Consider the following 15169-nt stretch of genomic DNA (forward strand, 5'->3'; position numbering starts at 1 on the left):
TTGCTGTTCCTGCAACCTTCGGGTGACATCATTGTGGCACTGCAGGAGGCCCATGATGGACATGTCATCTAGAGAATGGGAGGGGGAGTGGAAATGGTTTGCGATTGGGAGGTGTTCTGCAAAGCGGTCCCCCAGCCTCCGCTTGGTTTCCCCAATGTAGAATCCCATTATCTCTAGCACCAGGAGTCTTTGAGTTAAGGAAAACTGGCCCCCAAAACAAAACCAAGAGCTGCCGATGCTGGAAATCTGAAAGAAAAACAAATTAGTGGAGAAACTCAGCAGACCCAGCAACATCTGTAGAGAGAAAGCAGAGTTAACAAACTTTAAGATAATAAAATGTGAGGCTGGATGAACACAGCAGGCCAAGCAGCATCTCAGGAGCACAAAAGCTGACGTTTCGGGCCTAGACCCTTCATCAGAGAGGGGGATGGGGGGAGGGAACTGGAATAAATAGGGAGAGAGGGGGAGGCGGACCGAAGATGGAGAGTAAAGAAGATAGGTGGAGAGGGTGTAGGTGGGGAGGTAGGGAGGGGATAGGTCAGTCCAGGGAAGACGGACAGGTCAAGGAGGTGGGATGAGGTTAGTAGGTAGCTGGGGGTGCGGCTTGGGGTGGGAGGAAGGGATGGGTGAGAGGAAGAACCGGTTCGGGAGGCAGAGACAGGTTGGACTGGTTTTGGGATGCAGTGGGTGGGGGGGAAGAGCTGGGCTGGTTGTGTGGTGCAGTGGGGGGAGGGGATGAACTGGGCTGGTTGAGGGATGCAGTGGGGGAAGGGGAGATTTTGAAACTGGTGAAGTCCACATTGATACCATATGGCTGCAGGGTTCCCAGGCGGAATATGAGTTGCTGTTCCTGCAACCTTCGGGTGGCATCATTGTGGCACTGCAGGAGGCCCATGATGGACATGTCATCTAAAGAATGGGAGGGGGAGTGGAAATGGTTTGCGACTGGGAGGTGCAGTTGTTTGTTGCGAACTGAGCGGAGGTGTTCTGCAAAGCGGTCCCCAAGCCTCCGCTTGGGGACTGGCCCTTAACAAACTTTAATATTGGCTCCGCACTTTATTCCTAGCCTCGCCCCATAATCATGGCCCAATCCTCGATTCCAAACTTGCCCACTAATTCTGAACCAGTCTACATCCTCGGTCTCCTCCGAAAATACTAGCCCCTCCCGATAACAGGCTCCGCCCCATAATTCTAGCCCCGCCCTATATGTCTGTCTCCGCCCTATACATTTTGCCCCGCCCATAATCGATCCCACCCTCCAACGCGTGCCCCGCCTCTCTAACGACGGTCCCGCCCCCTGCCGTCGGCAGCGCCCACCACTCCTGACGCCTGTCAATCCACAGCATCGCCTCCACCGGAAGGTCCGTTCTCGTCAGTGAGTCGGATACATTGTTTCTCCAACAATGAGAGCAAAATAACATTTTAAATAAAATTACAGTTTAAAAAAAAAGCTGCATGAATTACAAATGATGCCAGGTATTACTAATTTCGTTAAATGGAGTAATGTTGATTGAACTACTGAGTCTGAAGTTTTTAATGTGTTGCTAAGGGAAGATACTGGCGGAAGGAAATCGGTGTCGGACTGGAAGAGCCACGTATGGCGCCCGGCTGCGGCTTACATCCCGAAGGGTAAATGGCGGTTGTGGGGGTGCGGGGAAGCTTTATAACCAGCAGGAGGTGTGCAGTCAGAGAACGGTGAAGTTTTCAGTCAATGTATGTTAACATTTCCCTTCCTTTGAAGGTGTCACGGCCTAAAGCCGGGGGCTAAGCCTCGGGTTGACGTTTTGAGACTGGCTGGGTGGGACGAAGAGGCTGGCCTCTGGAGCTGCCCCTTAACGGTCTTTAATTCTTCTCCGTCATTTGAAAATATTGATTAGTCCTTTGTTTGCCTGGAGTTAAAATTGGGCTTATCCTCGGCCAAAGCAGCCTGAAACGGGCGAGGTGTTAGTGTTTGGGGAGGTTGGACGACAGAAAGAAGATCGAATGCTGGTGGCCCGACCCCGAACTGGGCATTTGGTAATGGCCAAGTAAGCAATGAACATTGGGGATGTTATGGTCCTATTGGCTTTGCGTTCTAATGACGCCCTACTTAACATAGTATTCTATTAATGTATGTTATATTTGCCTCTAGCTAAATAGATTTTTGTAGTAAATAAAGCAAAAAATTGTTGGAGAAATTTAGCAGATCTGGGATAGATCTGTGGAGAGAAAGCAGAGTCAACGTTTCGTGTCCAGTGACTCTTCTGAAGACGTTGGTTTTACGTTCTCTGCGATGCTGCGCTCCTGAGTTGCTTCACTAACAATTTCTGTTTTTGTTTCAGATTTCCAGCATCTGTAGTTCTTTGTTTTCTGTTTAGATATTTGTAGTGAAAAATTGTATGAAGTTGCAGTATATTGATTTTAACCTGATAAAAGATGTTTGATTCAAATCAAACGTATGTCTAGTGGTCATTATGCTTTTGTAAGTTTGTATTTATTTGCTGTATTCCTTTGAAACATCTGAATTTGATAAATGGTGAGGATTTTATCCTTCTATTTCCCCACCTTGTTAATGCCATCTTCCATATTTGTCATCTTTTCCTTTTAATAACAAGTAAAATTTGAATTGTTTGCCATTAATGTTTAATTTCCCCTTTTTGGATGTGCATGTGCTGATGTTGATCATCTAGCAATGAGGCTTTACAAAAGTAAATGATTAACAACTTTACCCTGAATTCAGAGCATTTTAAACTTTTAACTCCATTTCTGACTCTTTTGTCCTGTACCTGTTTTTGAACCTTAAAGATCTCTCCCAGCTAGGAGAATGTCCTGAATTTGTCTTTCTCCTTCTTCAGTGTTTCCACCTTCTACTTATGGAAGCTGCTTTTAATTTCCAAATCACTCCTTATTTTAGATGTTCTGTGGTAACTTGTGAAATCAGTATAGGCTTTAGCATAATGACTGCATTAATGGTATCAGTGCTGTGAGCTTCTTCAATTCTGCACTAACACAGTGTGTCCTCAGGATTCAACATGTTTCTAAAGAGCTTATATAATCACTCTGTTGGAATTAAAACTTGTACATCTCATTTTAATTCCAAGTACGATATACTAAAGCACAGCAAATGACTTGCTTCAGTCCTTTGCCATTTTGCTCCCCCTTCATGTCAGCAAGCTGATTGATTCACCATCTGCTCTTAGCCATTATGTTGATGATTCTGTGCTACATTTATCAACTTCACTCAGGTCATATTCCCTCAGCAAGTACAGTAAACCAACCCATGTTTATCTGGAACAAAAATAAATTTGCTGGAAAAATTCAGCAGGATTGGTGGCATTTGAGAAAGACAAAGCAGAGTCAACACTTTGGGTTCAGTGACCCTTTTTCAGACCTGATGCTTATCTGCTCTATCTGTTCAGTGGGTTAGTGAAATCTTGTTTTGCTCGGTTATGTCTGGTGGCTGCTACCACCTCCCTCTTTTTTTTCTGCTTGTAGTACAGTACTTGACCTGTCCAAACTCTTATTTTATAAGTTACATGAAAGATAAGCTAAGCCATCGCCACTGCTGAGGCAGCTTCGGGAATGAAAAAACTCTGCTGTTGAAACACTTATTAACACAGTAATACCCAAGTATCTTATTTACTATATTGGTCTTATATCTGGGTTCTTATGATGCTAATACTCATTTTGTCTGACAAATATCTTGCTCCCCTCATTCTTTTTGCTTTTTCAGTTAAAGTTCCCAAACTACAGTTGTCTGTTCCCAAGTGGCTGTTGGTTCCATGGTGTTCACAGTGAGTGTCAGATTGTTTTATAGGAGTATATCCCCTGGAACTGGTCCTGTCAACAAACTAAGACTTTCAGCAGGACCATTGGAGATTGATGTTGAATTGTGATGTTTGATTCTTTCCCCACCACGTTCCAAAATTGAGCTCCACTAGTTGCAACATTGTCTATAGTCAAGCCAGTTGGATATCAATACACTGAGACAGAGACCTCAGATGACAAATACTGAAGGTGCCTCGGGTCTGATTGATGAATCCAGCAAATTGCTGATAGGAAACTTGATATGGGCTTGAGATTACACTTGAAGTTTCTGCGGTATCCGGATCTCTTACTTCCGGAAGGCATTTGACCAGGTGCTGCATATAAGACTGATCCAAAAGGTTAAATCCCAGGTGATCAGGGGTAGATTATTGGCTTGTTAAGAGGATAGTTGACTGACAGGCAGCAGAGGGTCGGGCTAACTGTGTCGTTCTCTGGATTGTGAACTGAAACTAGTGGGATGCCACAGGGTTCATTACTTGGGCCTCAACTACTTACAAACAGGGACAGTATAGAAATTTTTATTTCTGCTTAACTATTAATGAGACTTGACTCCAGCTCCCGTTCAAAGCAGTTTATTTTCTTACCTGGTACCAAGGAGAGTGTCGATCTCCACCGGCACCCGACTCTCCTAATACAGAGTATAACAATCTCTTTTATACCATTAACTTAGAGCAGGGTGCTCCCGTGACATCTTATGTTTGTCGATTCATTCATTAAGTTTTTAAAGAAAACAGATGCTGCTCAAGGTAACTGGAATGCTGCCTTACAGATGGCTTAATAATTACTTCAAATGACCTTCGGCATGCAGCTAGCAGAGGGAGTGATATACAGTTTGATTTAAGCTCTAGCTTATCGTAACTCGGCTCCACAGGGATACAAGGGACATCTCTAATACTGTCTAAAACCTTGGTATAGTGACAATATATCAAAAGATCCTTCTCTAACTCTAGTTAAGATAACATGCACATAGTGATAACACAGTCTGAGTAACTACATCCTGACTTCTGCTAAGCTCGTTAAAATCTTGCATGCTAACTAATTAAAATTCTTTCTCTATGCCATCAGTTTCACCCAAGGCTGCATCTCTGTCTTGGCCTAAATTCCCATCTACCCTTGTGATGTAAAATTTTTCTTCCACGCAGTGTAACATAACAAAATTTGCAGATTATACTGAATTAGGTGGGAAAGCAGGCTATGATGAGGTGAAGGAAGGCTGACATTTCGGGCCTAGACCCTTCTTCGGAAATCTGCTGTGTTCATCCAGCTCTACACCTTGTTATCTCATTCTCCAGCATCTGCAGTTCCTATTAGCTCTGTGATGAGGAGATAGAGTTTACAGGTGAATATTGGTAGGTTAGGAGAAGTGGTCAGAATCTGGCAGATGGAATTTAATGTGGATAAGTGTGAGGTTGTCCAATTTGGCTGGAAAAGTAAAAGGGTAAGTTATTATTTAAATGGGAAGTTGGTTCAAAATGCATCAGAGGGATCTGGGTGTCCTTGTGCATGAATTGTGAAAAGTGGGTATGCAGGTGCAGCAGATAACAAGAAAGGCAAATGGATTCCTGGCATTTAGTGCTAAAGGACTAGATTTTAAAGGGTTGTGTGTGTGTGTGTGTGTAATTTATTTACATTTATAAGATGTTGGTGAGACCACACCTGGACTATGGTGTCAAGTTTTGGTCTCCTTACTTGAGAAGGGATGTGGTGGTACTGGAAACAGTTCTGAGGTGGTTCACCAGGTTGATTCGAGGAATGAAAGGGCTATTGTATGAGGAGCAGTTGAATGGTTTGGGCTTGTAGTCGCTGGAGTTCAGAAGAATGAGGACACTGATTTGATTGAAGTATGTAAAATACTAAAGGGGACTGATAAGATGGCTGTTGAACAGATGTTCTTCATTGTGGGACAGTCTAGAGGTTGTAGATATAGAAGAGAATAGGCAGGTTCAAATTGAGATGAGGTGAAACCACTTCTGAGGGTTGTAAATCTGTGGAACTCACTGCCCAGCATCAATCCATGATTCACAAAATAAAATAGACATTTTTCAGACGAAAGTAAGATTAAGGACTGTGAGGAACAGACTAGAAAGTGGAGTTGAGAGCAGATAAGATCAGCCCTGATCGTATTATGTGATGGAATGTGCTTGAAGGGGCTGAGGACCCTACTCCTGCACTTAACTCCTGTGGTCCTTTGTTATTAAATAGTTGGACCCAAGAAACTGTTTAGACTTTAATGCAACATATTAATTTTAGATTAGTGTTTTATTGGTGATCATGAATTTGAAAAGAATTCCTAAATTAGAATGACTGTAATGATGTGCAGGTTATTTGTGGTCGGATTCATCAGACACCATTTAAAATCTAATGTTGTATATGCATCACCTTGGTGGTTGTTTTTGACTGCATTGTGGTATGTAATTTTTGAGATAGCAAATACACTTCATCATCACATGGGCACGAATGTTTCTCGTATTATAATGCAGAAGTGCCTCATTGGCTGTCAAGTGTTTTGGCATATCCTGAGGCTGTGAAAGTTACCATATAAATGCAAATCTATAAGCCTGCTCTTAATTTTAGCATATGTTAAATCTTGTTTATTTTGTTATATAAAGCACTGAAATGTCTTTGTTACACAGCTGTAGTAAATTCTTATAGAGCACTTATACATGAGATATATAGCTTTGAAAACTAGATTTCTCTAAGGGTGGTATATTATGGTTTTAAATTTTTCATTTAAAATCCTGATCTCTTTGGATCGCAGATAAATTCTGTATCCTGCCACATCTAAAGCTTTGGATGTTGTATCTTAACTATAGGCAATTTTAAAAAAAAGTTTTCATAATTATTATTCAAGTACTTGGAATGGTTTGATTTTAATCCTGTTACCAAGTGATGTATCACCGCTCTTTTCTAGACATTTTCAAAGTAATGTTGTGTTTTAGTCATTATCTTAATTGTGTTTTGACTTGCTTGTCTGCTATGTTTTGCATCATTGATTGCCATTCATGTTTCCAGACAGCTTTGTCACTGTATTGTTTAAACTTGAAAAGAAATTCCAGCACTTTACTTTCACAGACATAGAAACCCAGTTGATGAGCATTTATGGTACTCCTACTGTTTTGAGTTCTTATTAGTCTATCCTTCCAATTGCAAAGAATATCTCTGGACTTTGACAAAATAAGTTAATGCAGGTAGGCAGTTAAGTCAGTTCAGACTTAATTAGCATTTTGTAAGTACTTGATTTTAAAATTCTCATCCTTGCTTTTAAACCGCTTCATAGCCTTGATTTTTCACATCTCTGTAACCACCTACAACCTTCCCGAGATTTCTTATGCTGCTCAACTCTAGCTTTTTTGAGCATTCCTGATTTTAATCTCTTCACCATTGATGGCTGAACTTTCAGTTGCTAAGCCCCTAAACTCTCAAATATCCTTCCTAATCCTGTCTGACTTTAGCTGTCTTTTTCCCCTTCAGATTCTCATTTGATATCTGTTTACCATGTTTGTGTCATCTATCCCAATACAATATGTGGCTCACTGTTCAAAATTGTTTTTTGTAATGCTTCCATGAAATGCTTTGGAACATCGATGATGTTACAGGTGCCAAATAAATGCAAGTCTTTGTTTACTTTAAAAAGAATGCTTTTTTGTTTAATAGTACCAATACCTGCCTTTTAGAATTTGTAGTAGTTCAAAATGTACTTTGAAGATGTAAAGTAGCAAATGAAAGTCAAAATCTGTATGTCTCTTTTAATTTTGCACTGAGTAGATTAAGCAGAAGTGCTCGATTTTAATACTTTGTTATTTTATTAATATCCCAGTCATGTGACTGGAAATGTTCTTTTGAAAATATGAAAAGGTTTTTGTTTAAGACTGTGAAAAGCTAAGATAATGTGGGCATAGCAGATTATTACGGTGAAAATGGGAAAATTCTGAAAGATTTTAGTGAGATAAAGAAATGCTCCTCGGTCGCCTCTTCTAAATGCACTGAATTTTCTGCTCTTTTGCTGAAACTTCCTATATGTTGTCCACATGCTGTCTTCTTCCTACACACACTCTCAATTAATACAGTCTCCCTCTGTAAGGTGTTTCTTGCAGAGTCCCTGAGCAATCTTTTCTTGCCTTGCTCCAGCTTTCTTCAAGCTTTTCATAATATGCCCTCGCTGTTACTAAATCAATAACTTATGATTTACTTTCTTTTGCTTGCCTTTTTGGCATCATTCTGCCTCATGCTATTGGCCTTGACTATTTTTAATTCAACAAAGCCTGGAATAAGTCATTATCAACTTGTTTTAAAATCGTGACTATGAAACGTAATGAAATTTTAAGTGTGTGTATCTCATGCACACTCAGCCATAGAATTGTGCAGCATGGAAACTGACCCTTTTGTCCAACCAGTCCATGCTGAACGTAATCCCAAACTAAACTAGTCCGTCTGCTGCTTTTGGCTCATGTCCCTGCAAACCTTTGCAGTATATCTCTTTTAGTAAACTATTTTGACATGAATTTCTTTGCTATTTATGTCGACCAAAAAGTTTGAAATTTCAGTTGCTTCATAACAAATGGGTAACAAAATTGCCCACAAAACTTTGTAGGCCTAGTTCTTTGGAACTTGGAAAGTGAAATTCTTCTTGTATTTACAGAGTCTATTAGTTGGATAGCTTGATTGTTTACATGTTCTGAGATGATTTTGTTATTGTTTGATAATCAGTCTTTGCTCTCCGATACTGCTTTCAAACAGCAATTACCAATCTGGGATTGGGAGAGTCAATATCTGACAACGAAACACCACTTATTCAAGGCACAATTTGTTGTTGTCCAAACTTTAGTCTCGGTATAATGATCAAGGTGGATGGATACATTCCCACTGTTGCCCCAAGTCCCCTCCACCCCTCCCTGCAATGTCCGACTGTATTGAATTTAAAAAATTATTGGACCAGCTATAGTATGCTTGCTGTTGTACAGACAAATTAAGAAATAGTCAAACCGCATTTTTGTCGTCTGAAATTTTTAATTCTTCCTTGGGCTGTATATATTACTGGCAAGACCAGCATTTGTCAGTCTTTAGGTGATGGTGAGCTGCCACATTGCGCTACAGCAGTCCTCAGTATTAAGAATGATGTTCGTGGATTTTGATTTATGTTCAGTGAAGGAATATGTTACTATAGTTTTGGGATGTTAAGGGAGCAGTTCTTATTATTCCTTATGCTAAGTTTTATATGACTGAAATATTTCTGGCTGATACCAGGAGCAGTGTGTTCTTCAGGGTAGTTGACAATGGTCAGATTTTGACTCTGGGCTCATGTCACATTGAGCATTTATGTTGTAGCAGTAGAGTCTGTTTAAAGTTATCTGTACTACTGCTACAGGAATCTACGATGAAATACAATCTGTCACAAGTGCAATTTAATACGCTATCGTTACATGTCTCCCAGGCTAAATACGTTACTCTTTCTTTTCATCATTATTTCTAGGGGCACAATCTGGAGATCGGAGTCCACATTGTTCAGTAAGTCTGTTAATTGTTCTTGAACCCTTGATGCAGGAGTATCTGTAAAGGGATAGATGAGCAGTTGAGTTATATGGGTTGGCTTGGAAACTTAATTAATTAATTTAACCAATTAATTTATATTTATTTAATATTGAGTCTGACTGTGAATCAACATTTTGTTGCATATCTGCTAAAAGAATTTCTTTTACAATGGAAATTTTAAAATTATTAACCTGATTTTTATTTGCAGCCACCCTTGATTTGTTCATTTGTAAAGCTTTTTATTTTCAAAAGCTGTTCTATGTAATGTTAGATGTCATATGTGAAGCTACATTTGCTTGTGAAATGGAACTGTTTACGTATGTTGCAACTAAATATGTATGTTTTGTATCTGGATATTTGTTTTTAAAAAGGTTTTGACAGTGTATAAAAGTAAAGAGGGCAATTTTGATCAAGATAATAGACTCTGATTGCTCTTTGGAACTCAGAACTCCTATTTGTCTGAAACTATATGCAGTACAGCCAATTAACATGAAAATGGATTCTACTTAAGTCAATATTCTGTGATCTAAAGTATAGTATTTTTAAAATTATTGAATGTGAATCTTGTGCTTGTAGATATTGTTTCCAAAAGTGCTGTGCAGCCTATGAGAAGTCGTTGGTTTAGTTATCAGTTGCAGATTTAAGTGCTGTGGTCTCATTATTAATTTAAATCCTTTCTGCATTGCAGCATAATTCAAAGCCAGTTGGTGTGACCAGTTTGATTGAAACCCTACAATCCTTCCGCTTGCTGTCTGCTAGAGGATAATTTGATCAATTAGAGGGAGAAGGACAATAAATGAGAGCCAACCAGAAAAGCAATCAGTGACTAGTGGTGTGCCTCAGAGATCAGTGTTGGGTTTGCAATTGTTTATAGTTCACATAGTTGATTTAGTGTAGTGTGTCAAAGTTTGTGGATGACACAGATGAGTGCATGAGCAAAGTGTGTAGAAGACTCTGAAAGTTTGCAGAGGGATTTTGAGTGGGCAAAGGTTTGGCAGGTGGAGTACAATGTTGATAAATGTGAAGTCATCCATTTGGTAGGAATGACAGTAAAAGCAACTGTTTACTTGAATGGTTAAAAAATTGCAACCTGCTGCTGTGCAGAGGGACCTGGATGTCCTTGTCCATGAATCACAGAAGATTTGTTTGCAGGTGCAACAGGTAATTAAGGCAAATGGAATTTTGTCCTTCACTGTGAAGGGAATTGAGTTTAAAAGCAGGGAGGTTATATTATAGCTGTATAGGGTGCTGGTGAGGTCATACAGAGGGTACTGTGTACAGTTTTGGTTTGGCCTTCTTTGAGAAAGGATGCACTGGCACTGAAGGGGGTGCAGAGACCATTCACTGGGTTGATTCCAAAGTTGAGAAGATTGACTTATGAGGAGAGAATGAGTAGACTGGGATTATATTGGAATTTGAAGAATGAGGGGGGAGTCTTTATTGAAACATATGAAGGGAATAGATAAGATAGAAGCAGGGAGGTTGTTTCCTCGATAACAAAGTGTGAAGCTGGATGAACACAGCAGGCCAAGCAGCGTGTCAGGAGCACAAAAGTTGATGTTTCGGGCCTAACAGGTGAAACTAGAATAAGGGAGCATTGCCTCAAAATTAGGGGGGAGCAGATTTAGGAGGAACTTCTTCACCCAAAGGGTTGTGAATCTGTGAAATTCTCTGACTAATGAGGTAGTTGAGCCTTTCTCATTGTTTTTAAAGCCAAGATTTTTTGAACAGTTAAGTAATTAACGATTATGGTAGGAGGGTGAGTAAGTGGAACCGAGGCCATGAAAAGGTCAGCCATCATCTTACTGAATTGCGTCGCAGGCTCGAAGGGCCAGATGGCATGCTCCTGGTTCTTGTGTTCTTATAAATTATGCAAAATTCAAAGCTTTTTTTTCTCTGTATAAAAGCTATGCTTTTCTGCTTTGAAGAGCAAATTGTTAGCTAGCCTCTAATTGGACAATATATTAGAGCCTGCAACAAGAACTTTCCAACTACTTATTTTCTATTTTGCCAATGTTTGCTAGATGTCACTTCAGAGCTTTTGGTTTACCATTGAATTTTCCCTGTAGCAACTGCCCAAGTAATTTTAAGTTGATTTCTATTGATGTTCAAACTCTCTCTCAGATTACTATGGTGTACTGGGTAAGAATCAGTGAAAGCTCTATCAGTACTGTCTGTCTGAGATGTTTCAGATGAGTGTTTTGTTTATCGTTTTCAGTTAATGGTTAAATGGCTGTTTCAGATTTTGTGAATTTTAAAACTGAGCTGACTTGTCAAGATTTCTGCTGTTCAGATGATGAAGCATTCTTGATGCTTTAACTTTAATTTACAGATATGGTTCCAAAAATGCATGTTTCCTGCTGTTGTAAGCATTGTTATGCAATACATATATTAAGTCAATGATTCATGGAGCTACAGATGTGCAATCCCTCTTTGAAAAGAAATGAGGGATGACCTGATCGTAGGTGCTTAAAATGTTCAAAGGAAATGGTAGATACTGAGAAATTTGGTTTCTTTTGATCAATGAGGAATGAGGGATATAATCTTAAAATTAGAGCTAAACTATTCCAGAGAGAAATGTTCCTTGCAGAAGAACTGTGGAAATTGTGAAGCATGGTGTTGTATATAAGGTTGTAACAGACTGGAATTCTTTCTTGCCAAAGGCTGCATGTGTTCAAACAGTGGGCAAAAGTACCAAAGAGTATGAAACTTGTAAATGGAGTTGCAGTACTGCTCAACTAGTTAGTATAATCAAACTGACTATCAGAACAGCTTTGAGTGTTGACTTCTGTTTCTTTGCAATAGCAGTAATTTAAGAAAGCAAATAGCAACCTCCTGTTTTAATGCAAGTGGTTTGGAATACAAGAGTAAAATGGTTTTGCTGTCTCCATGCACGATGTGAAAGTGCTAGTGTTGTACTGGGGTGGACAAGGCCAAAAGTCACATGATACCAGGCCGCAGTCCAACAGGTTTATTTGAAGACACAAGCTTTCAGAGTCTCATCCCTCCTTCAGGTGTCAGATCTCTTACTGACTGCCTAATATTGGAACACAAATATTTTAAGATTGTATTAAATATTTCCAGTAAGAATGTTTATATGTCTGGGCTTCAGAAATCACAATATATTGTACAAAGCCCTTCAGCAAAAGTTACAGTAAGTGCAAAGGTTACCAATCAGGCCAAGCCAGGACCTCCGAGCAAAAGTCGAAGCTGACAGTCTAGAGTAGTATTGAGAAGGTGCTGACTAGTTGGGTGACTTATTTCAGATGAGAAGGAGTCTTATTTATCCTTTCCATTCTGATAGGAAGAAATAAGATTGTAAGGCAGGGGAATAATGTCTGCTGTTTTGGTCAATATTTATCTTTCTGTCAACATCAGAGGAAAGTCAATATGATCACAGTCTCAATGCTGTTCGTGTCATCTTGCTCTAAACAAATTTCCAGCTATGTTTCTGCAGTACAGCAGTAACTACCATTCAGAAGCATCTTCTTTGGCTGAGAAGTGCTTTGAGATGTCTGGTCATGAGAAATGCTATACAAGTGTGAAACTTTTATAAATTAAGTTGACATTAGCTTTCTATGACACTTCATAAATGTGGATTTCCCCTGTACTTTCGGAGGTTTTTGGCTGGCTTGGTGGAATGATCATACACTCCTTCCCTTCCAGGTGTGGGTCTCAGGCAGTATGACACAGGCCAGATGGCTAACTAAGAAAAAGGGATAAATTAAAGAATAAGTGGAACAGCTTTGTTAGTAGCTCTGCTAACTTTCAGTACTTGTCAGGAGCAAGATTCTTGTCCTCTTTTGTTGGATGCAGCCTGTTGGTGACTAAGAGGGCAATGCATGACAGATGAAAAATAATATGGACAAATGTGAGGTTATTCAAGATAATAAAATGTGAGGCTGGATGAACACAGCAGGCCAAGCAGCATCTCAGGAGCACAAAAGCTGACGTTTTTGTGCTCCTGAGATGCTGCTTGGCCTGCTGTGTTCATCCAGCCTCACGTTTTATTATCTTGGAATCTGCAGTTCCCATTATCTGTGAGGTTATTCACTTTGCTACCCAAAACAAGCATGCAGATTATCTTTATAGAAATAGGTGGGGACAGAGGGTTATGCAGCAAGACCTGGGTGCCCTTGTACGACAGTTGCTGAAAATAAGCATGCAGGTGTAACAAGTACAGAATAGAATGTTTTGTTGTCTTTGTGAGAGGATTCAAGTAGAGGAGCAGGAATGTCTTGCAGAAATTGTATAAGGCCTTGGTGAAATTACACCGAGTATTTTTGCATATTGAAGAGATACTGGATTAGTCAGGACTAAATTAATTGGAGTTTGAAGAATGAGAGGATCTCGTGGAAGCTTAAAATTTTAACAGGACTGACAAGGTAAACTTAGCAAGATATTCCAGCTGACTGACTGGGGAGTCCAGAACCAAGGATCACAGTTTTAAGAGTATGGAATAAGCCATTAGGACTGAGATGAGAAATTTTGTTACCTGGACAGTGGTGAGCCTGTTGCCACTTTGTGTAGCAGAGAAGTCTTGAGGCCATTAAATCAAGACATTAAATCCTTTCAAGAAAGAGTCATGTATAGTTCTTAGGGCTAACGGAATGAAAGGGTATTGCGGCGGGGGGGGGGGGGGGGTGGAAAATTCTAAAGAGCAAACAGTAATAATCTTGTTTGCTTATGAAACTCTCATTACTGTATAGCTCTAAAGCTCAAAATCATATTCACAAGCAGCAGTGCATTAAGTTGAAGATTAAAATCAAACATTGTCTCTACCAGGAACAAAAACAAGCTTGCTGGAAAAGCTCACCAGGTCCGGCAGCATCTGTGAAGGAAAAACCAGAGTGAATGTTTCTGGTCCGATGACCCTTCTTCAGAACGTTGTCTCTATCACCCTGCTATATAGGCAGAATCACAGGTCTGACACGTCTTAACAGATCCAAGCTCTGAAATGCTTCCATCAAAGGTGCTCAAGGTCCATGATGAGAATTTGATGGTTGGACAAAATCGCAAGAGTGGGTTTTCAGTATGCACGAAGCAGAGGCATGATAGGCCATGTGGTCTGCATGGATGACTGGGGAATTCACAAGCAAATCTTCTATGAGTAACTGAGGGCAAAAGGCATCCAGTGATTAGCACAAAACGATTAATCACATCCTAAAAAGGAGCTTTACAGATGTCCCCACTTCAGATAATTTCTCTTGTGAAAATACTGCAGCTAATTGGTACACATGGAGGCATGAGGGCTGGTTAGCTTAGTTGCCTAGATGGCTAGTTTTTGAAGCCAAGTGTCACCAACAGCGTGGGTTCAATTTCTTCACTGGGGGTTGAGGTTACCGTGCAGGACACTCCTTCCCAGCCTCTTACCCTTACCCTCCCCTGAAGCGTGGTGACCTTGAAGTTAAACCATTGCTAGTTGTCTCTCTCTAATGAACAGCCATGTGGTCTGTCAGGACTGTGGTAACTTACCAATGGAGGTAAACAGTAAAACTTAGTTCACTGTGTTTTGAGGGCATCTTTACACTTTAAAATTCATGTTCCAATCTCTCAAGCACCACCAATATCACTTGCAACTTCCAGTTCTGTGGATGTACATGCTGACTATGAACGATGAGATTGTTTACAGATAGTTCAGATATATTGAATGAGGTGTTGAACTCCATATCATAAACTGAAATGCACATTTGACTTATTGAGCAAGGTTGCAGTCTGTGATAGAGATAATGGGAACTGCAGATGCTGGAGAATCCAACATAATAAAGTGTGAAGCTAGATGAACACAGCAGGCCAAGCAGCATCTCAGGAGCACAAAAGCTAAGGTTTCGGG

At 40.2% G+C, this 15169-nt stretch overlaps 1 protein-coding gene across 6 annotated transcripts in view; it reads left to right on the top strand.

The window, feature by feature from the left end:
* Positions 1-1513: 1513 nt before the first annotated feature.
* The window catches only part of golga3 (golgin A3), an 80336-nt gene continuing 66680 nt past the window's right edge, over positions 1514-15169 (top strand). The window contains exons 1-2 of one of the 6 annotated variants that reach the window (XM_048556207.2): positions 1514-1629; positions 9278-9312. The gene's annotated coding sequence lies outside the window, so the exon portion shown is untranslated. Of the gene's footprint in view, positions 1714-1742; positions 2028-9277; positions 9313-15169 lie in introns of those variants that run through there. The other 5 variants (XM_048556211.2, XM_048556212.2, XM_048556210.2 and 2 more) reach the window with 5 other exon arrangements.

Source organism: Stegostoma tigrinum, chromosome 26, assembly GCF_030684315.1.
Source record: "Stegostoma tigrinum isolate sSteTig4 chromosome 26, sSteTig4.hap1, whole genome shotgun sequence".
In the NCBI taxonomy this organism is placed as follows: domain Eukaryota; kingdom Metazoa; phylum Chordata; class Chondrichthyes; order Orectolobiformes; family Stegostomatidae; genus Stegostoma; species Stegostoma tigrinum.